At 34.0% G+C, this 23,628-nt stretch overlaps 1 protein-coding gene across 1 annotated transcript in view; it reads right to left on the reverse strand.

The window, feature by feature from the left end:
- NCAM2 (neural cell adhesion molecule 2) overlaps positions 1–23,628 on the reverse strand; it is a 206,082-nt gene that overhangs the window by 169,367 nt on the left and 13,087 nt on the right. The window lies entirely within an intron of this gene.

The following is a 23,628-nucleotide window of genomic DNA, read 5'->3' on the forward strand; positions in this document are numbered from 1 at the left end:
TACTATTTTTAATCTATTAAACTAGACTAAAAATAGACATTTTAGCAAATATATATATATATATATATATATATATTTACATATACACACACTTTTATGAACTATATCTTACATAAAGACAGACAATACCACCCTGACTTACATAAATACTGAGATCTACTCGGAGCATAAATGGATTTCCTATTTAGGTTCTCATCGGTGTATGTACTTCTATAAGCAAGCATTCAAGACAGGGCTTTTAAATTAAGTGTCAAACCATAATGTTCTTTCTGATTAACTACACTTAATTTCTTCAAACAACTATAGAACATTTTATGAAGAGAAATTGCTTAATCCATAGAGAGTATGAAATAGATTTTCATGAACAATTCAATTTTAAAATTAAGCTTCCCCAATTTCTAACTAATTACATTGCAAAAACTGTATATGTTGCACATTTTGAACACGTTGAAACTGTTACTGAAATGCACTGTTTACAATAAACAAATCAATGACATCCATAACAGAAGCTAAAATTTCAAAGTAAAGCATAAATTTTTATTTAATGTACACTTTTATGATTTTTTAATTGAATATGATGAAATGATATTCCTATAATTATTTAATATATTTGATTTTACATATCCTAAACAACATGACCAGACAGGCATTTAGAAATGTGATTTTAATTAAATATCTCTACAATAGCATTCAGGTCAACACTGATGTTGATTATCACAATTGATGGTGGGGATAGGAACTGATATGTATCTTAGTAATTAAGCACAATTAATCAAGTTTCTGCCTTTATGAATTTAGATACAAGGTGCATGACGTGTCATGCTGTCTGTAAAGTAACATAATAATTACTAGTACTACAGTAGGATGGACTTTTCTTTTTCAGATGTTAACTCTGCATTTTAAGTCATTGAAATTTGACTATAGTATTCTATAGTATTCATGTAGATAGAAACATTTTCAAACAGAGAGCCATATGCTCCAGTTCTTTTCCTGTTATTGTTACTAACCTAAACAAGTTATTTATTCTTTATCATAATTTTCTTATCTATAAAGTGAACTGTATATGCTGGATAATCTCTAAGAATTAACAAATCTTAATCTCTGTGTTTTATGATATGTTAACTCTGCTAATGACATATGTGTTCTTACTTGTAGTGTAGATTAGTAGAAAAATATTAATATTACATGTTTAGATACTTTGAGGTACTTTGAAGAGTAATTCTAGTAATTCTGAAGAAAAATAGCATCAAAATCTGCAGAGGTTTTCACTAGTTCAGATGTCAAGATGTTCAGGCAGTTTGCTAGCTACTGTTTCGACTGTACAGCATTTTTACATATATTACCTTATTGCTTCTGAACTCACTGTTGAGTTGGATTAAATAATTTCAAAAGAGGTAACAATTATATTTCATCTGATTATTTTTTTCTCACAAGACCAGTATCTACTCTATTTTATCTTTTTAAAAATACTTTTGGCATTTGACTATATCTGAAATGTCCAGTTTTAATAACTTTACCAAGATTTATGTTCTGTACCCATTAAGTAGTCAATCCTTTGTAAATTTCTGTTTTTATATTTTAGCTTCAAGAAGCATGGGGATGCGTAGAGAAGTAGCTCCATAATTTACTTACATGGAAGCTTTGGTTCACCTTCAAGTTATAATTCCCCTCACTGGCTGCTTATGCACCAAAGACATCACTAACTTGACATCTTAACCCCCCTTCATCAACAGTGGAATCCAGCTAGTCTATGTGTCTTCTGTGCCTTGCAGTCTTTTTCTCCAAATGTTTTCCTTCAAATTTTCCTTCAAATGTTTTTTGGAAGATAAAGAATACAGTATTAACCATGAAATACTTGTATGGTTCTGATTAACAAATACCAATAATTTCTACAAATTTATTCAGGATAGGGATAACAAACTCCACTCTACCATTGTCAGGAAAGCAACTCTTTTCTAATTTATTGATTATTCAGATCTGTCCTAAATGTATATCATCAAATATATTCACATGTAGATCCTTTAACTGGCAGAGGACTGCTCATCTTAAGACTCAGCCTTTTCATAATTACCTTTTCTTGTTTTTACTTTTAAGGCTGCATGACACTTAGACATTCACATAAGAGAGGACTTGGGGAAGATAGCAGAGTAGGAAGTACCAGGCATCTGTCTCCACACCTACACGGCAACTGCACTGTCAGAATCTGTCTAATGCAACTATCTTGAAACTGTGAAGTCTATTGAATGCTTACAACTTCCAGGCAAAGACATGGAAGATAAACTGTTGTTAATACTGGTCAGTTTCAGCTGTTAGTACACTGGCCGCTACCTATCCCCCTCCCCATCTGAGGCAGGAAGCTGTGCACGTGTTCCTAGAGTAGGTTGCACAAAGAAAGCCAGGATAGGCAAAAAGGACTTTGTCATTCAGATATCAAGGATCTGTGCACTGATCACTGACTGATGCTTTTGATCACAAAGGTGCAGATGAAGAGGTAGTGGCCATTGTTGTTATACCTCCCACAATGGTGAGATCCAGGGGATTTAATGAACTCTCATTCTTTTAGTGCCCACTTCATTTTTCTCTTTTTACCATTTTGGGAGGCAGACATTAAAGACTAGGACATTCAAAAACAACTGCATATAACGGACATATTAGAAAGTGACCATGCATGTCCAGGGAAAGGTGTAGGCTTAGAAAATACCTGAGGATACCTTAAATTTACATCTCAGGCTGATCTTTGGCATAGAGACAGCCTTCAATAATAATAATAATAATAATAATAATAATAAATAACAGTAAACCCTGGGATTGAGAAAGAATCTGATTTCCATAGGAAGCACTTATTATGTTCAAATATCCAGTTTTCAGAAAAAAATATCACAAGGCATACAAAGAAATAGGAAAGTATGGCCCATTCAAAAGAAAAGTTAAATCAATAGAAACTGTCCCTGAAAAAGACCTGAGGGAAGATATGCTTGATAAAGACTTTCAAACAACTGTCTAAAAGATGCTCAAAGAACTCAAGAAAGAAGTGGAAAAACTCAAGGAAACAATGTATGAAGAAAATGGAAATACCTATAAAGATATAGAAAACCTAAAAAAAAGCCAAAAAGAAATTCTGAATCTTAAAATTATAATCACTGAAATGAAAAATTCATTAGAGGGATTCACAAGCAAATCTGAGTAAGCAGAAGAAAGAATCAGTGAATACGAAATAAGGCAATGAAAATTCTTGAATCTGAGAAACAGAAAAACAAAAGATTGAAGAAAAGTGAATACAGCCTAAAAGACCAGTGGGACATAATCACGTAGACCAACAATCACACAGTGGGAGTCCCAGAAGGGAAGTGAGAGAGAAAGGGACAGAGTGAATATTTGAAGAAATAATGGCTGAAAAGTTTAGCTATGTATATAAACATCCAAGAAGCTCAACAAACTACAACTAAGATGAATTCAAAGAGGACCAGGCCAAGACACATTATAATGAAATTTTCAAAAGGCAAAGGCAAAGAGAAAATCTTGGAAAGCAGCAAGAGAAGAGTGACTCATCACATACAAGGGATCCTCAGTAATTATCAGCAGATTTTGCATCAAAAACTTTGGAGGACAGATGACATTGGGTGGATATATTGAAAGTGCTAAAAGAAAAAAAAAAAAAAACTGTCAACCAAGAAAACTATATCCTGGACAACTGTCTTTCAACAGTGAGGGAGAAATTAAGACATTTCAGATAAGTAAAAGCTGGAGGAGTTTGTTACCACTAGACCTGCCCTGCAAGAAATGCTCAAGGGAGTCCTACAAGATGAAATAAAAGGACACTAGAGAGTAATTCAAAGCCATATAAAGAAATAAAGAGCTCAATAAAGGTAAATATATGGGCAATAAAAAAGCTAGTACTACTGCAACAACAGTTTGTAACTGCACTTTTTTCCATATGATTTGAGACTAATATATATTTTAAAAAGATATTAGTATGATTTTAACTATGTCTTATAATTCCAGATTTTGGTTTCTACATAATTTAAGAGATTAATGCAATTTAAAGAATTGTCAGTTCATGTTTTGAGACACAAAATGCATAAAGATGTAATTTTGTGATATCAACAACCGAAAGGAATGGAGTTAAGCTTTAAAGGAGCAGAGTTTTTTATATTTATTGAAGTTAAGTTAGTATAAATTTAAAATAGAGTGTTATAACTTTAGGACATTAAATGCAATACCACCAATAACCACAAAGAAAATAAGTATAGAATATACACAAAAAGAAATGAGAAAAGAATTTTAAAGTTCCACTACAAAAAATTGACTAAACAAAAAGAAGATAGTAATGCAGGAAATGAGAGACAAGAAAATCTATAAGACATTTAGAAAAACAGCAAAATGACAGAAGTAAGTCATTCCTTATCAATAATTACTTTAAATGGAAATAGATTAAATTTTTCAATAAACAAACAGAGATTGGCACAATGGCTAAAAACACATGACAAAATTATGTCCTATCTATAAGAGATTCACTGTCAATAATGAAGACACAAATAGATTGAAAGTGAAAAGATAAAGATATAATAACCAAAAAAGAGAAGGGGTGACTATACGAATAGACAAAATAGACTTTGAATCGAAAAGTTTATAAGAGGAAAAAAACATTGTATATTAACAAATGTTTCAATATAGCAAGAAAATGTAACAATTGTAAATATTTATGCTCCTAATAGTAGACCATCAAAATACATGAAACAAAAACTGACATAACTGAAGGAAGAAATAGTCCTACAATAATAGTTGGAGACTTCAACAATACAGTCTTGATAATGCATTGAATGACCAGACAGAAGATAAGTAAGAAAATATACCAACTAGTTCTCATGAATATACAGCATACTCTATCCAAAAAAAGAGAGTAAACACATTTTCTCAAGAGCATGTAGGACATTCCCCAGAAAGCCCATATGTTATGTCAAAAATTAATCTTAACATAAAGAACTAGAATAAAAGAATAAACACAACCCAAGCTAGCAGAAGAAAATTAATAATAAATATTAGAACAAATTTTTTTTAAATTGAGAATAGAAAATAATAGACAAAATTAATGAAACTATAAGTTGGTTTATTAAAATGATCAACAGAATTGACAAAACTTTAGCTAGATGGATTAAGATTTGAAAAGATAAAACTCAAATTATTAAAATCAGAAACAAAACAACGTTAACAATTCCAAAGGAATAGAAAAGGATTATAAGAGGACACTATACAAAAATTAACTCAGAAAGAATCAGACCTACAAACTAAAACTCTTAGGAAAAAATATAAGGCAAGAGCTGCGTGACACTGGATTTCGCAATGTTTTCTTCAATATGATACCAAAGGTGTAGGCAACAACAAAAAAAAGAGAGTAAAAAGGCAACATGCAGAATGGGGGAATATTTAAAAATTGTATATCTGATAAGGGATTAACATCCAGAATAGATAATGAACTCCTAGAATTCAGCAACAACAAAAAAATACATAACCCAATTCAAAAATGAGCAAGAGGACTTAAATAGACATTTATCCAAAGCAGATGCACAAGTGGCAGATAAGCACATGAAAAGATCCTCAACAGCACCCTTAGGGAACTGCAAGTCAAAGCTACACTGAAATACCACCTCATATCTAATAGGAAGGCTACTATTAAAAAAATAAAATACAATAGCAAGCGTTAGTGAGGATGTGGAGAAATTGGAACTTTTTGCATTATTGGTAAAATGGAAAATGGAAAACAGTATGGTGGTTCCTCAAAAACTTAAAAATACAATTGCCATGTGATCCAGCCATTTCATTTATGGGTATATACTCAAAAGGATTTTGAACAAGGCCTCAAAGAGATATTTGCTCATCCACATTCATGGCAGCATTGTCCATAATATTTAAAAAGTGGAAGCAATACAAATGTCCATAGACTAATAAATGGATAAACAAAATCTTGTATATGCATAAAATGGCATACTATCCAGCCTCGAAAAAGAAAAGAAAATTCTAACTACTTGTTGTAGTGTATCTACAACATGAATGAGCCTTGAGGACATTATGCTAAGTGAAATAAATCGGTCACATAGAGACAAATACTCTATAATTCCACTTATTGTGCACTTAGAGTAGTCAAAAACACAGATACAGGAAGTGGAATGGTATTTGCTAGAGGCTGGAGGGAGAGGTGAATGGGAGTTACTGTTAAATGAGTATACAGTTTCAGTTTTGCAAGATGAAAAGAGTTATGAGGATGGATGGTAGTGACTGGTGCACAACCTTCAACAACAAGGGAACACTCCTGCACTGCTGGTGGGAATGTGAATTGGTACAGCCACTATGGAGAACAGTATGGAGGTTCCTTAAAAAACTACAAATAGAACTACCATATGACCCAGCAATCCCACTACTGGGCATATACCCTGAGAAAACCATAATTCAAAAAGAGTCATGTACCAAAATGTTCATTGCAGCTCTATTTACACTAGCCCACAGATGGAAACAACCTAAGTGCCCATCATTAGATGAATGGATAAAGAAGATGTGGCACATATATACAATGGAATATTACTCAGCCATAAAAAGAAGTGAAATTGAGCTATTTGTAATGAGGTGGATGGACCTAGAGTCTGTCATACAGAGTGAAGTAAGTCAGAAAGAGAAAGAAAAATACCGTATGGTAACACATATATATGGAATTTAAGAAAAAAATATGTCATGAAGAACCTAGGGGTAAGACAGGAATAAAGACACAGACCTACTGGAGAACGGACTTGAGGATATGGGGAGGGGGAAGGGTGAGCTGTGACAAAGCAAGAGAAAGGCATGGACATATATATACTACCAAACGTAAGGTAGATAGCTAGTGGGAAGCAGCCGCATAGCACAGGGATATCAGCTCTGTGCTTTGTGACCACCTGGAGGGGTGGGATAGGGAGGGTGGGAGGGAGGAAGATGCAAGAGGGAAGAGATATGGGAACATATGTATATGTATAATTGATTCACTTTGTTATAAAGCAGAAACTAATACACCATTGTAAAGCAATTATACCCCAATAGAGATGTTAAAAAAAAAAAAAAAAAAAACTAAAAAAAAAAGAAGTAAAATAAAAAAAAGAGCTGCTGTACACCATTCCTGTTAATGTCTTTAATAATTCTTTAGAGTTAAGAAACGAGGAAGAAACCCCGATCTCATACATGTCAATAAGATTAAAAATAATATTACAGAGTTCCAGTTCTGGGTAAATTGGAGAATCTCCTCTACATTTGTCTCTATCACTCAATTTGTCTGTAACACTTAGAAAACATGCATGGATAATCTGTTTGAGGATTCTGAAATATAAATGGTAGCAGGCATATTGCTAATTGAAAAATATCAGAATTTGAAATACTAGGACACAATCTATCAGAGAATTTTTTTTTTTTTCTTCAGAATCCCTGGACTGAACTGAAGGCAGTCCAAAACTCAGAAGTGGGAATCAGCATGGCCTGAGAGAGGTCCAAGAGAAGCCTTCTAGTTCAGGTTCAACAAGCAGGAAAGAAGTCTCCTGGTAGTGACAATGGCAGCAGGGAGGGAGCTTGTAAGTGTCTGTCTGAGACAGGACCATCTTCCTCTTTAATCAGAAGAGTTATGGTCCCAAGATGGCAAAGCAAATATATCTACTGCTTTTATCTTTCTCTTTCCTCTGGCTAACTGACCCTGAATGAGGGCACATTGGTGGTAGAGAGGGGATAAATAAACCCCAGTTTTCTCATTATAGGACTGAAAAATGAAGACTCAAAAATAGGTAAGTAGGTGAGAGATAAAAGAGTAGGAAGAGGGCTTCCCTGGTGGCGCAGTGGTTGAGAGTCCGCCTGCCGATGCAGGGGACACGGGTTCGTGTCCCGATCCGGGAAGATCCCACATGCCACGGAGCGGCTAGGCCCGTGAGCCATAGCCACTGAACCTGTGCTTCTGGAGCCTGTACTCTGCAACGGGAGAGGCCACAACAGTGAGAGGCCCGAGTACCGCCAAAAAAAAAAAAAAGAGTAGGAAGAGCTTGGAAAAGGAACCACATCAAGTTATTTATGAAATCTTGAGCTCAGCCCTGAGCTATCAATGTGTGGATATAATCTTAAACAGCACAAAGACGTTGAGAACTGAACTAAGAGACATCTTACCCCACAGGTCCTGGAATGGCCATTGGTTCATATGTGAGACAGATCTGAAAATTAGTGCAAAAGTTTTTAAAATTAAACTGATTTTGAATCCACAAACCACAGAAGGCTGGTCACAGTAAGTGGTCTGAATTTAAATCAATTGATCGCCTGCAAAAATAAAAATATCAACATTCTCCAAAGAACTGAAATAAAACCCAGAATCTCATAATATTCAAAATCCAGGATATAATCTAAAAATGTTGGCCTATGTAGAACTAGGAAAATCTCATGTTAGTGTTAAATGCCAGTGACATATTGAAACATGCTTTATTATCTAAAAACTACTTTAAAGTAACTATTTTAAACATCTTCCAAAGGGTAAGGGTGAACCACCTCAGAATAAATGGAAAGACAGTTCCCGTAAAGACACACAGTATATTAAGAATAAATGAATAAATATTAGAACCAAATTTATAATAACAAAGATATTCATGGGTGTGATAAATGGATATGACAGAGGGAAGAGTTTCTGAACTTGATGAATTACCAATAAAAATTGTCCAATCTTCAAAACAGAAGGAGAAAATATTAAAGAAAGAAAAAAAAAAAAAAACAGAGCTTCAGGAACGTGTGAGACAACACCAAAATGTCATCAAATCTAAGAAGGAAAGGAGAAATAAACATCATAGAAAATGTATGCATCTACATTTGTATATGTATACCTATGTACATGTATCTATAGAACTAATGTCTGAAAACTTCCCAAATTGGCAAGATTTTGAAAACACAGATTCAAAACCAGCTGTAGCCTTGAAACCCAAACAGATAAGTCCAAAGACGTTCATGCTGCAGGCATGGCATAATCAAACTGCTAAAAACTAAAGATATACAAACACAAAAGTGTGTTATTTATAGTACAACAGTAATTCAAATAACTGTGGATTTCTTATCAGAAACAAATGGAGGCCAAAAGAAGGTGAAACGATATTTTTAAAGTGTCAAAAATGATCTTTCAAAATAAAGTTCTGTGTTCAGCGAAGATATCTTTCACAAATGAAGGTAAAGACATTATAGCTCTCAGATAAAAGGATGAGTAATACAATGTCTGCCAGTAAACCTGATCTGAAACAATTGCTAAAGGGACCTCTTCAGACAAAAGAGAAATTCATACAAAGAGAAATTCTATCAGAGGAAACATCAGACTTCAGGGATGAAGAAAGAGCAGGAGAAATGTTAAATATCTAGGTAAATATAATAGACTATTCTCCCCTTGAGTTCTTCAAAATACAGTTAATGATTGAAATAAAAACACTTAACATTGCCTACAAGGTTTTCACTAAATTCGGATGTAATATAGAAGACTACTAAGACATAAAGAAGAGAGGAGTATAAGGATCTGTGTGGTGCTACAATTTTTACAATCCAATTATAGTGGTAAAACATTGGCTCTAAGTTAAAGAGGCACATCATATTCACAATAGCAGGCACAATCACAAAAAAACAGAAAAATGTATAGACAGAAACATAATAGATAAAATAAATTAGAACACTAAAAATATTCACAAAACCCAGGAGAAGGCAGAGAAGGGGAAATAGAAGGATAGGAAACAGAAAGAATAAACTGAAAAAAAATCAAAACAAAAATTGCAGGTCTAAGATAAATGTAAATGGTCTAATCTCATGAATTAAAAAATATATACTATCAGAATGAATAAAGTAATTAACTCAACTGTATGTTCTCTATAAGGAAGCTATTTAAAATATAATAATATAGGTAGATTAAAAGTAAAAGAATGGACAAATATATATCGTTCAAACACCAATCCAAAGAAAGTTGGAGGAGCTATGTTAATATCAAACAAAGTAGATTTCAAAGCAAATAAAATTACATGATATAAAGGGGAATACTTCATAATGATAAAAGAGCCAATTTTCCAAAGGAAGTAAAATGACAATCTTTACATGTGCATTCATCTCACAAAAAAGTATATGAAGCAAAAACTGACAGAACGGAAACAAGAATTAGATGAATTCACAATCACTCTTTGTGACTTCAAATCTAAGAAACTAGAAGAAGAAGAGCACAATAAATCCATATCAAACAGAAGGAAAAAAGAATACTACAAATAAGAACAGATATCAGTAAAATAAAAAACAGAAAACAAACAAGAGAGAATTCAAAGAAACCAATGAAGATTCTTTCAAAGATCAATACAATTAATAAACCTCTAGCAAGACTCACCAGGATAAAAGGAGAGATAACACAGAATGCTAATATCAGGAATTGAAGGTATTTCACTACAGATACAACATACAGTAAAAGAATTTTAAAAAATGAATAATACAGACAAGCCTATGTACACAAATTCAACAATGCTGAAGAAATGGGACGTTTCCTTGAAAATCACAAACTAGTGAAACTAACTCAAGATGAAATAGGTAACTCAAATAGTTCTTTAACTACTAAAAGAATGTAATATGTGGCTAAAATCCTTCTGAAAAAAAATCTATAGAAGCAGATTGTTTATCCTCTGAACTTTATCAAAAAGTTAAAGAAATAATACAATTTCTACACAATCTCTTTTAAAAAACATGAGGAGGGAATATTTCTTGACTCATTTTATGAGGCCAGCATTATAAGGATAACTTAACCAAAGATAGTACAGGAAAAGAAAACTACACAAACCAATATCATTCATTTAGGTAAGCACAAATGTATTCAATGAAATTTTAGAAAACAAAATTCTGCAATACACATACAAAAAAATACATCACCGTCAAGTGGGGTTTATTCTGTGAATTGTAAAACTGGCATGATACTGAAAAATCAATTAATATAATTCAACTTATTAACAGTTTAAAGAAGAAAAAGTATTCAATAATGTTAATTGATGCTGAAAGAGCATTTGACAAAATTCAACATCCATTCAAGATAAAAACCCTTCACAAGCCATGAATGGAAAAGACTTCTTTATCCTGATAAAAGATATCTTGCCAAAAATTTCCAGCTAACAGGCAACATTCAGGTAAAAGAATGAATACTTTTTTTCTAAAATTGGGAACAAGTAAGGAAGTCCTCACTCAACCCTCCTATTTAACATCATACTGGAAGGCAAATGCAGTCCTAAGTAAGAGATAAAAATAAAAAGCATACAATTGGAAAAGAATAAATAACTTTCATACAAGTTGCAGATGCACTATTGATTTCATTGAAAATCCAAGAATCTACAAAAATATTCCTAGAACTAAAAAATGTATGCAGTACAGTCACAGAATATAAGAAAAATACACAAAAAATCATATTTCAATATACATACTTGCAAGAAACAACTGAAACCAATTCTTTTTTTAAAAAAACATATCAATAGTTCCAAAAATATAATGCTTAGATACTAATCAAACAAAACTCATGTATGGGATCTGAATGCTGAAAACTACAAAAAGTCAAATGAAGAAGCAAAAGAACAAAATACATTAATAAATGGAGAGACATACCTTGTTCATGCATTTGTAGAATCAACAAAAAAAGTATAAAATTTTCCAAAACTGATATCGACTCTATAGAATTCTAATGAAAATCTCAGCAGTATATTGTTTCGTAGACAGACATGTTCTAAAGTTTAAATGGAAGGCAAAGAAACTAGATTTTGCAAAACGTTTTTGTAGAAGAAGAGTAAAGTCATACAAATCATACTACTTGATTTTAAGGTATATGTAAACTTATGATAATTAGGGCAGTATGATAATGGTACACAGATAGAAACATAGATTAGTGGAATGGAAGAGTCCAGAAATAGATGCCTATAATCCAACTATGTTTTAAAAGTTTTATTTTACAAAGTGCAAAGGCAATTCAATGGAGAAAGGATAGTCTTCTAACAATGGCTTTTCCACAATTGGATATCTATATGCAAATAGGTGAATTGAAGCACAGAACTCATTTCTTACATAAAAATGAGCCCCAATCATATATTAACACATATATGTGGAATCTAGAAAAATAGTACAGATGAACCAATTTGCAGGGCAGGAATAGAGACACAGACACAGAGAACGGACATGTGGATACAGGAAGGGGGGAACGGGGGGATGAAGTGGGAGATTGGGATTGACATATATACACTGCCAAGTGTACAACAGATAGCTAGTGGGAGCCTGCTACATAGCACAGGGAGCTCAGTTCAGTGCTCTGTGGTGACCTAGATTGGTGGGATGGGGGAGAGGTGCCAGAGGGAGGGGATATATGTATACATATAGCTGATTCAGTTCGTTGTACAGCAGAAACTAACACAACATTGTAAAGCAACTATACACCAATTAAAAATAATAATAATGCGTGAGACAAGAGTCCTGCTAAGTTTTCTACAAAGTGGCCCATTATATGCATGTGAGGAAGATAAGAAACTACCACTCTGGAAGACAAAAAAAGCCAAAAGGCTAATTTTAATTATTGAACTGCCCCGTATTGGGCTGAAGTTTTTTAGAGTGGATTATGGAGGCAACATTTAGGGGGATTCTCAGTCTCACTGGCTGACTGTGCTTTATTAAAATCATTGAAGCATCAAAAAATGAACCCCAAATGGATCAAAGACCTAAATTTAAAACATGAAAGTATAAAAAGTTTAAAAGAAACTTGAGAAAAAAGTCTTTGTAACTTGGGGTTAGGTGTAGACGTCTTAGACATGGTACCAAAAGAATGGTCCATAAAAGAAGAAGATTAATAATTGGACTTCAAAATTAAATTTTTTCTTGCTTTCTGAATGACACTAAGAGAATGAAAAGATAAGCCACAGTGTCGGGAAAAAGAACCTACAAATCACAAATCTGAGCAAGGAATTGTATTCAAATATATAAAATAATCTAAATTCAACAGTAAGAAAATGTGCAAAAGACAAACAGAAACATCACTAAAGAGGCTGTTTGGAAGGCAAAAATGCATTTATAGAATTTATAAAGGACTGTTGAACTATAATAGTGAAAAAATCCAATTAGAACATGGGAAGGATATGAAGAGACATTTCACTCAAGAGGATATACAAGTGAGAAATAAGCATATGAAAAGATGCAGGAAACATGCAAAGAAGCAGGAAACATGAGACATGATGACGGAGGAAAAAATAGTCAACCAAAACTGACCCAGAAATGACACAGATGATAGAATTAGACAAAAACGTCAAATTATTATAACTGCATATGTTCAAGAATCTACAGAAAAATTGATCATGTCAGAGACTTAGAAGATAATTAAAAAATAAATTTGTACATATTAAAACTAGTGTCTGAAATCAAATGTACATGAGATAGGACTAACAGTAGATTAAACACTGCAGAAGAAAAGATTAACGAACTTGAACATATAGCAATAGAAACTATCCCAAAAGTAATACAGAAAGAAAAAAAAAAAAAAAAACTAACTAAAAAAAACCCCCAAAACAAAAAACAGAACATCCGGGAACTGTGGAATAAGTTCAAGTGGCCTCAAATATGTGAAATTGGAGTCTCACAGGAGTGTGGGACAAAAAAACAATATATGAAGAACTAATGACCAAAACACTTCCAAATTTGGTAAAAAGTATAACTCAAGTTTGTCAAGAAAACCCAAGTACCAGAATGAAGAAAATTACACCAAGGTATATTGTATCCAAATTGCTTAAAACAAGTTATAAAGAACATTCAAGAATCTGCAAGGGGCTTCCCTGGTGGCACAGTGGTTGAGAGTCCGCCTGCCGATTCAGGGGACACGGGTTCGTGCCCCGGTCCGGGAAAATCCCACATGCCGCAGAGCGGCTGGGCCCGTGAGCCATGGCCGCTGAGCCTGCGCATCTGGAGCCTGTGCTCCGCAACGGGAGAGGCCACAACAGTGAGAGGCCCGCGTACCGCAAAAAACAAAAACAAAAGAATCTGCAAGGACCAAGTGGGTGGTACACTTTATGTACAGAGCACAAAATAAGAATGAGAACAAACTTTTGATCTGAAATCACACAGGTCAATAATAATGGCTCAGAATTTTTAATTTACTGAAATTTAAAATATTGTTAATTTAGAATTCTATAGCCAGCAAACATTCATTTCAAATATGAAGGTGAAATAAACATTTTCTTATACATTCAGTAGGTGAAGTTAATGATCTCCAGCAGACCTTCACTGTAAGAAATGCTAAAAGAAGTCATTCAGGCATTTGGGAACAGACACCAGTTGGAAATCTTGATATGCATAAAGAAATAAAGCGCTGTGGAAATGGTAACTATGTAGATAGATGTAAAAGCCTTGTTTTATTTATTAATTAAGCCATGTTAAGAGCTAATTGATTTAAAGCAGAAAACAACAACAGCAACAACAAGAAACATATAGTATGAAGATATGGTAGGCAGAATAATGCCCCTTCCTCTGCAAAGATGTCAGTGCCCTAAGCTTAGCCATCTATGAATACATTAAGTTACAGGGCAAAGGGACTTTGCAGATATAATTAAGATCCTAGACGTTGAAATGGAAGAGTATCCTATATTATTCAATCAATGAGCCCTAAAACAAAGAGAACTCCAGCTGGAAGAGGAAGTCAGGAGATGCAGCAGAAGGGAAGTCAGAAATATTCCAGGTCTGAGAAGGCTTTTAAGGCACTGTTTTTGGCACTGGAGGAAGAACCCAGGGGAAAGCCTCTGAAAGCTAAGCACAGCCCCTCCAGGTGACAGACAGCAAGGAAAGAGAACCTCCATCCCACAGTGGAAAGAGGGTGAATTTTGCCGACAACCTAAATGATATTTAGAATAGCTTCTTCCCAAGAGCCTGCAGCAAGGAACACAATCCTTCCACCACCTTGATTTTATAAAAATTGCAAAACTAATTATAGTATTATTATATTTTTTAATACCCTGAGCAGATCCCAGATGAGTCTACTTGGATTTCTGACTTACAGAAACTGGAAAATAATAAAGTTGCATTGCTTCAAGCAACTGAATCTGTAGTAATTTGTTACCACAGAAATAGAAAACTAATACATGATTTGATATAAAAAAATCTGATGACAACAGCACAAGGGCTAGAAGAGGGTATTATTATTCAATATGTGAAATAGTATCATATCACTTGAAAAATGACTGTGAAAATCAACTGCTAAAATAACAGAACAATAAACTATAACTAATGAGCCAAAATAGAAAATTAATGATGGATTAAAAATACTCTGAAATCTAAATAAGGCAGAAATAGAAGAAAAAGGGAACAAAAAACAGATAAGAAAAATAGAAGAAGAATAGCAAGACTTAAATCCAACTAAATCAATAAGATATTTAATATAAATTGTGTAAACATTCCAGTACAAAGGCAGGGACTGTTAGAATTAATACAAAAAAAGAAATAGACCCAACTGTATACTGTCCTTGAGAAACAATTAGGTTAAGGTTAAGATTAAAAGGAAGGAAAAACATATGCCATGGAAATGCTAATTAAAAGACAGGTGGTTAGTTTTACTGATATCAAAGTAGGTTTCAGAGCAAAGAATATTACCAAGGATAAACAGGATCACTTCTTATTAAAAAAGAAGTCAAGAGGATATAATTCTAAACTTCTATGCATATAGTAACAGAGCTTCCAAACTCATGAAGCAGAAACTGCTATAATTACAAGGAAAAATAGACAAATCTATAAACTTTCATTAGAGAGTAAACAGCCTCCTCTTAATAACTTATTGAGCAAGTAGACAAGAAGTTAAAAAAGGATAGAAAAGACTAGATCAACATTATCAATTGACCCTAACTACTGATGGTTACCAAAACTCCAACCAAGCCAGCAGATTACACTTTCTGTTCTACTGTACAGCAAATACATTTGAAAAGATCTAAATCCAAAAAGTGTCTTTTCGATAACATTAGAACCAAATTAGAAATTATGACAGAATAGTATTTGAAAAATCCCCATGTATAATATTTGGAAACTAAATAACACAATTCTAAATAACCTATAGGACAAATAATAAAAGGGAAATTACAAATGTTTTGAACTGAATGGCAAAGTGTTCACAACATGTTGAAAGTTGTGGAAGGAAATTAAAGCAGTACATATAGCGGATTCTTGAGCATCAAATGTATTCATTAGGAGAGAAGAAAGGATTCAAATCAGTGCCTTGAGGTTTAAATTTAAAAAAACATAAAAAGAAGATCAAGTTAAATCACAGATAAGATAAAACAATAAAGATCAGACTGGAAATTGATAAAATATAAACAAGTAAAATTAAAAAAAAACTAAATCTGTTTCTTTGAGAGACCAATATAACTGATAAAACTCTGGCCATACTGATCAGAAAATAGGGAATAAAGGACAGTGAGAGTGTGGCCGACCAAAAGAGCAAGAGAACCATTCAAGACGTTTGTTTTTCAAAATGGGCTGCACTAAAGGGTAACTAACGTTACTAAAGTTACTCTTGACTTTATTATTTATTTGCATCATATTCTATGATTTTTGTAAAAGTGTAAGTATCCAGAGCATGTCTCTCCAAAGTAATTTAGACATTAATTGTACTGAAGGTCAATCATTTCCACAATGTCAGGTGGTAGGTTGGTAGTAACTTTTAGTTACTGTTTGATTCCATGGAATTTAAAAAATTTTCATTATTACAATATCTCCTGGCCCTCTACAGATTTCTTGAAGTTTTGTTGTTGTCGTTGGTATTGTTGTTCAGATAGTGTTATTATTTTACAAATGATAGGATTCACTTCTGTATTTATTGACCAAATGTTAGAGAAAAAATAAAAAGGAACAATTCCTACATGACCAAGAGGTGCCATTCAGAAGATAGGTGAGTTCAGAGTAGGGTTCTGATTCAAACAATGAGAAAATTCTGCCTTCTCTTTTAATTGGGGATTAAAAATAATATGTTGTAAAATAAATACATACTTCTCTATAGGCTTTCAAATATGACATTGTTCCACTTTAAGTGTACTCAGGAAACTCTGGGCAGAAGAGAAATAAAGATAGAAGAAAAGGTAAGAAGCTATATTAACTGTTCACACCAACTAATTGTTGGTGCTGAGAAGACAAAGACATGCCTAGATATTTGTAGGTTATCTATCAATCTACCTAATTTTCTATTATCTAAAAATTCTAAAATAATGATTGGATAAGTATTAAGGAGAAAAAAATATATTTTTTCTTTCCTTGTATTCCCAGATTGCTAATCTTTGAAATTAAGTGGGATAATTAGGAAGAAAAATGTTTTATCAAATTAGAAAATATTCTGGTTTTGATAAATGCTTACTTTTTGACCTTTCGGTGAATTATATATTATATAATATTGTTATAAATTACCAATCCTCTCATAACTTGCAGTCATTAAACTGACTTAAAATATCTCTCTGCATGTTTGAGTCAATTATATTACTGATATACAAGAGGTTGGTTTACTGTCTTTTATGTTTGTATATATGTTTTACATTATATAACATTGCATAAAAGTTAAAGAGAAAAAGTCTGACTTTTCATTTTTAATAAAAAGAAAAGTATTTTCTCCTAATTTTCTTAACTTTAAGAACTGGTTAGAAATAGTTAGGAATATAAAATACACTGTCTGAGGGAATAGAGGTATACATTGAGATACCTACTTGCAAAAATATCTCTGGCCATTGTCATCAACTGTTGATTTTAATGTTCGAAGGAAAACTAAAGACGCAAATGCTTTAAAATTATACTTCTAGGTGTTTTTCATCTATTCTCAATTGTCCCTGCTTCCATTATCCCAAGTCTGAGCCAGCAGTTAGTGGATCATTCTTCACAAATTTACAAAAGATTCAGAAAATAATGAATCATTATACTTTAAAAGAACATTTTACAAAAATAACACTCTAGGGCTTCCCTGGTGGCGCAGTGGTTGAGAGTCTGCCTGCCGATGCAGGGGACGTGGGTTCATGTCCTGGTCCGGGAGGATCCCACATGCCGCGGAACGGCTGGGCCCGTGAGCCATGGCCACTGAGCCTGCGCGTCCGGAGCCTGTGCTCCGCAACGGGAGAGGCCACAACAGTGAGAGGCCCGCGTACCGCAAAAACAAAACAAAACAAAACAAAAAAAAAACACACTCTATTGGCTGTATTTTTTAATTTAAAAGTTATTTCCAGGTCTTTTCATCATTTTTTGAGTAGTTTGGGAGAGCATTTTATTTAACTAAGGGCTAGGAATCTGATGCAGGATGGGCATGGGTTAAAGCAAGAGAAGTAATTTTGATCCTCTTTTTAAAAATTTACCCATGATTTGTGTATAAGTGTGTGTGTGTGTGTGTGTGTGTGTGTGTGTGTGTGTGTGTAGTCAATTATCTAGTAAAAAGAGTTCAGAAATGTATAGAAAAGATGGCCAGCAAATTCAGCAAGTTAATAAAAATGTAATAAGGTATAATAATAAAATCAATGTAGCCAATGGGAAGTTAATGAAAAGAAAGGTTTTAGGCATTTGGAAAACTTACCTAAGATCCAGTAAAAAGCAGGTATGAACACATATACATGTGTTGAAAAATATTGGGAAAATACCAGTAGTACATCAATGTTTGGTAGATGAGTGAAGTCAGTGATTAGAAACAGAATACTGAAGTCATGGGGCAAGATTTCTCTCAAATTATCAACCAGACCTACCTGTAAATTAACCCACATTCTCACCCATTTTTGATTCATTTCCTCCAGGCTCAGCATAAAATATATCCTCTTTATGTTCAAGGAATATCTTCCTTACAAATGTCCTAACACTCCAGTCACTTCCTCTGGTCCTCATTAAACGTTTTTTTGTTTGTTTGTTTGTTTTGCGGTATGTGGGCCTCTCACTGATGTGGCCTCTCCCGCTGCGGAGCACAGGCTCCAGACACGCAGGCTCAGCGGCCATGGCTCACAGGCCCAGCCGCTCCGCGGCATGTGGGATCCTCCCAGACCGGGGCTGGAACCCGCGTCCCCTGCATCGACAGGTGGACTCTCAACCACTGCGCCACCAGGGAAGCCCCTCATTCAACTTTTTAATGTTTCCCATTTAATAGCTGGTTCCAACAAGCTGAGGTAATAGGTGCTGTACCTTCAATACTTTTCTTATTCAGTTAATGTACATGCAAATTTATTCTTTAAGTCATTGCAGTCTGAATGTTACCCATCCATGCAAATGATATTGTTCACCATGCTGTCTCTTGTAAACTCATAATTGCCAAATTCACCAGATATATTTCAGTTCACTACTTATTGATCACTTCTGCTTGCATTTACTACTTTGGAAGCCTAGAACCCACATTAGAAGTCTTGAAATTAAGCCTTTATTGCTCTTGCCTCTGTGACACACTTGTAAACACGACGACTTTGTTTCAAACACTATCTGATTATATACCTTCCTCTTCATTTCTTTGTCTTTCAGCACAGACCCTACTTATCTCTGACTTGAACTCATTTCTTCTCCCTGCCTCCATCCTTCTCTCTCTCTCAGGTACCCTGCTCCTAAATGGCAGCTCATCTTTGTCTCTTAGAAGAAAGTCCATAGCCCCACATTATCTGGCCCCTCCTGCTTTGCAGCTACATCTCCACCTAATCCCCAAACCAACTGGCTAACATCACCATCACTCCCTCCCTAAAACTTTCATATTCCTGTAACAGTTAAGGTATTAGATCTTTTCTCACATCCTACACTGTTTTTGCTTTTGCAGACGCTATTTTATCTGTCTACAATAATTTCCCCTCTTTGTTCTACAAAATAATACTTTTTCATCAATAGATTTATCCCAAATACCAAGTCTCTTCTTGTGCTACATTAGGTTCCCCTTATTATTATAAAAGAGACTGTAAATATCTATAAAAAATGCTTTTACTATATGCTTTTGTATTCAGCAGCACCATAAACAATCAGGGACTTTAGGAAAGTTGATTATTTTAAGTGTTTGAGATAAAACTGTAAGTGCCTTGAGGGATACAATGCTATTAGATCTGTTAGTATTCTGAGCCTAACAAAGTATGAAAAATATAGCCAGCACTTCTCATTTATCTGCTGAATAAATATATAAGTGCAAGACAAAATAACATCAAAACTATAGTCAAAAATATTCATTCAGTTGAATTCCCAATATATTGATAAGGGAATTAAAAAATTTGTAAGAAATGATCACCGTCAGGGGAAAGTGGGATTATAAGATGTCTGAGGCACACTCAGGGAAGTAATTTCAAATGTATTCCTAAGTCAGACAGCATTTAAATTCCTTAAGTAAGAAAAAGCCACTGGCATTGAATTTGTCTGCTTTTCTGTGATAACAAATAACTCTAAAATCTCAGGGCTTAAAAATGTGTTTTACTTCTTATTTATGTTATGTGTTTGCACCTGCAGATCAGCTGTGACTCTGCTCCACGTGTCTTCTCCATGATGCCCAAGGTAAAGGAGAAGTCTCTGTTAGGGTCATGCTAGTTTCATGGCAGAAGGAAAGTACAAGAGAAGTAATATGTGATTCTTCTTGAAGCTTAATTTCATCCATAGTGTATATCATGCTTGCTTATATGCCAATGGCCAGAGCAAGTCATATCATCAATTGGGTGGAGATGCAAAATCCTTCCACTGGAAGCACCACACTTCACATGGCAATGAGCAGTGATGTATAACCTCTTAAAGGGAGGGGGGATAAAGATTTGTGAAAAACTATACACAGGCATTGAGAAATATCGTAATAAATTCATAAAGGGAGTTAAGGGAAAAAAAGATCCTTAATATTTGGTATGGCTGGTACTATAAACTAGCAAGGATACCTTTTAACTAATTGTTGAAAAAATAGACTATGCATTGGAAGAAAGGAAATGTGAGGGAAAAGTTGCAAAGAGCAAACAATGGAAAAAAGAAGAGCTTCTTCCAGAGGCAGGACTTGGCAAGAAAGCAGTGAATGTGAAGAAACATTTGAATGGAGTATTTGGTTGGGACTTCAATATACTTAGAGATGAAAGGGGTTGAAAAAGGTCCATGATAAAGTCCAAATTAGCAAGAATAAAAATTAGTATCAAATAAGAGAGAGGTATGCATTATAAACTGGGGAGAAAAGCATGTAATAAGTCAAATATTGTAACTGAAGAAAAATAAGATAATGTGGATAAAGTTGGTGCTTTTATTTTATTATTAATTTTTGCAACCTCAAAGTTTTCATTGAACGTCTGCAAGAGGTTTTGTAGGAGGTAAATAATAAAGGATACTTTTAGAGAGGGCTCAAGATTTAAAAGGAGTAGGTAAGCAGGGCAAGAGTCAATAAGACTGGAGAGAATGATTTTTCTGACTGAAGTAAAGGCAAAATGTGAGAGAAAAGCACAGCTGTCTGGTGGCATTAGTCAATGCATTCCCTTGACAGGGTCCAAATGCATCATCCAGAAAGGCGAATAAATCGAAGGTTGATTTTGTGAACACTGTTACTTTGAAGAAATTGGTTCCAGGAATTCTAAGATATGGGAGTTTGTGACCATAACAGGGAAATGTGACTAATAAGAAGAAATGGAGATAAAGCAGTGTTCTAGTAAAGAAGGTCAGATTAGGACATATAATTGATTCTGTTAGAGGAAAAGTGGGAGTGGAAGGAGGATGGTTTGCTTTGGAGGCCAGTGTGATGCAGTCACAACAGGATATTACATACATGATTGATGTGAGTTGCACAAAGAACACATTCCAGTGTTTATCTCCTTATGAACCCCAAAATAATAAGTATAGACATAGAAATAAATATTCCAGATTGAATGCAGATCATGATAGACTTGAAGATTCAAACTTTGTTAATTGAACCCACTCATACCCAAATAATCCTTCAAGAAAAATGTAATCACATTTAAACACTCACAGATAATCTAGTGTGGAGATAGATTAGAACATGTTATAACTATATTAAAGTAGAAATTACAATAGCAGAATGGATAATAAAGGCTAAATATGCTACACCTGCCAGATGACATTCCCTTTTTCACATCAGACTCAAATTAATGTTTTAGTGTAAAAATATATGCATAATTTTACATATACATACATATATAACATACAGCATAGTACATATTTATATACTGCTTCCTATAAACTTAGTCCTTTCTAAAAAACTTTATATTATTAACTAATATTATAACCCACATTTTCATAAGAGCATACTGAGCACAAGGTCTTGCCCGTGACAAAATACACGTATATTTCCTACCTTAGATTCTTTCGGAAACAAAGGACAGTAGATGGTTAAGTCAATACTGAAGAAACTAAATAGCCACTGTAAGTTACCTTTGTTTATTGTACATAATAAAGAGGGAAAGATATTAGAAATACTTATAGATATAAAAATAGATATATAGATACAGTTACAAACATAGTACTTATCTCCATATTTAAACCTATTCTTCATGCACTGAAATCTTCCTCTTGGGCTGAAGGCCAAAACTTCCATCAACGATAGCACTCGATAAATACCAGATTCTGCACACCAAAAAAAGGCTCTCAAAGTCTTCTCTCAGAAGGCCTGGCACTTTGGACTCACCCATGAGCATGTGCAGTTTCTACCCACCTGCCTAATAACCATCTGATCTATTCCATTATGTTATCCATACATCTCAATTAATTATAGACTTAGAGAAGGAGAGAAAAAAATCTCAGTGATTTAATATTCTCTTTACCTTTCAGCATGAATTTTGTGGTTAAAATACCTTCACTCCAGGAAAGGAAAAAACAAATAACTCATTTAGATCTATATGCTATTCCTGGTGTTGTTCTCCAGTCTCTTCAAGAAACTGGAGAGATAGATCATGGTGGGAGGTGCATAGGATATGGAAGAAGATACTGATTTATGTTTCCCCTTCCCAGCCCTAAGTGATAGAAAACTCATGGCTAACTCTTTAAATTCATATTTTGTCTATTCCAGAAAGAACAAATTACATTCTGCTTCTAGAATCCTGTGATTATGGTTATTTCTAATTTATTTTAAAATAGAAAAAAAAGTCAAAGTGCATTTGTGTAGTGTTACTACTAGTATTTCCATATGGCTGAAGCACGGGCTACCTATGAGCAGATGGTTAGAGAAGGTAGCTGATGATCATAAAAGACTTCCTATACCACGAAGAGTGGTTTTTATTTTGTCTTGAAGGTAATGGGAAACACTGACAATTTTAAGTGTTGAAAGGTTGATAGGACAGAAAGTTGGAATTGTGAAATTGAGAGTAGAGAAAACAAACAACTTACAGCCACACAAGAAAAATACAAAAAAGAATTGGAAAGGGCAGCACTCATGGAAGGCATGGTAGGGAAAATAGAGTATATTTGATAGATGTCAAAGAAATACAGTGCGCATCTTGGTGACACATTAGATTACGAAAGTGGAGATAACTAGGATAACATTAATCTATCTTCTGCCTCACAGAATGTCATGTTAACCCAGCCATGCAATAGAGTAAAGTAGCCAAATTTGGAGGAAGAGATGTCATCTTGATGTCATAAACTTAGCTAATAACGTCCATTAATATTTCAAAGGGTAACCATGTATTCAAT

The sequence above is a fragment of the Delphinus delphis genome, chromosome 4 (assembly GCF_949987515.2).
Source record: "Delphinus delphis chromosome 4, mDelDel1.2, whole genome shotgun sequence".
In the NCBI taxonomy this organism is placed as follows: Eukaryota; Metazoa; Chordata; class Mammalia; order Artiodactyla; family Delphinidae; genus Delphinus; species Delphinus delphis.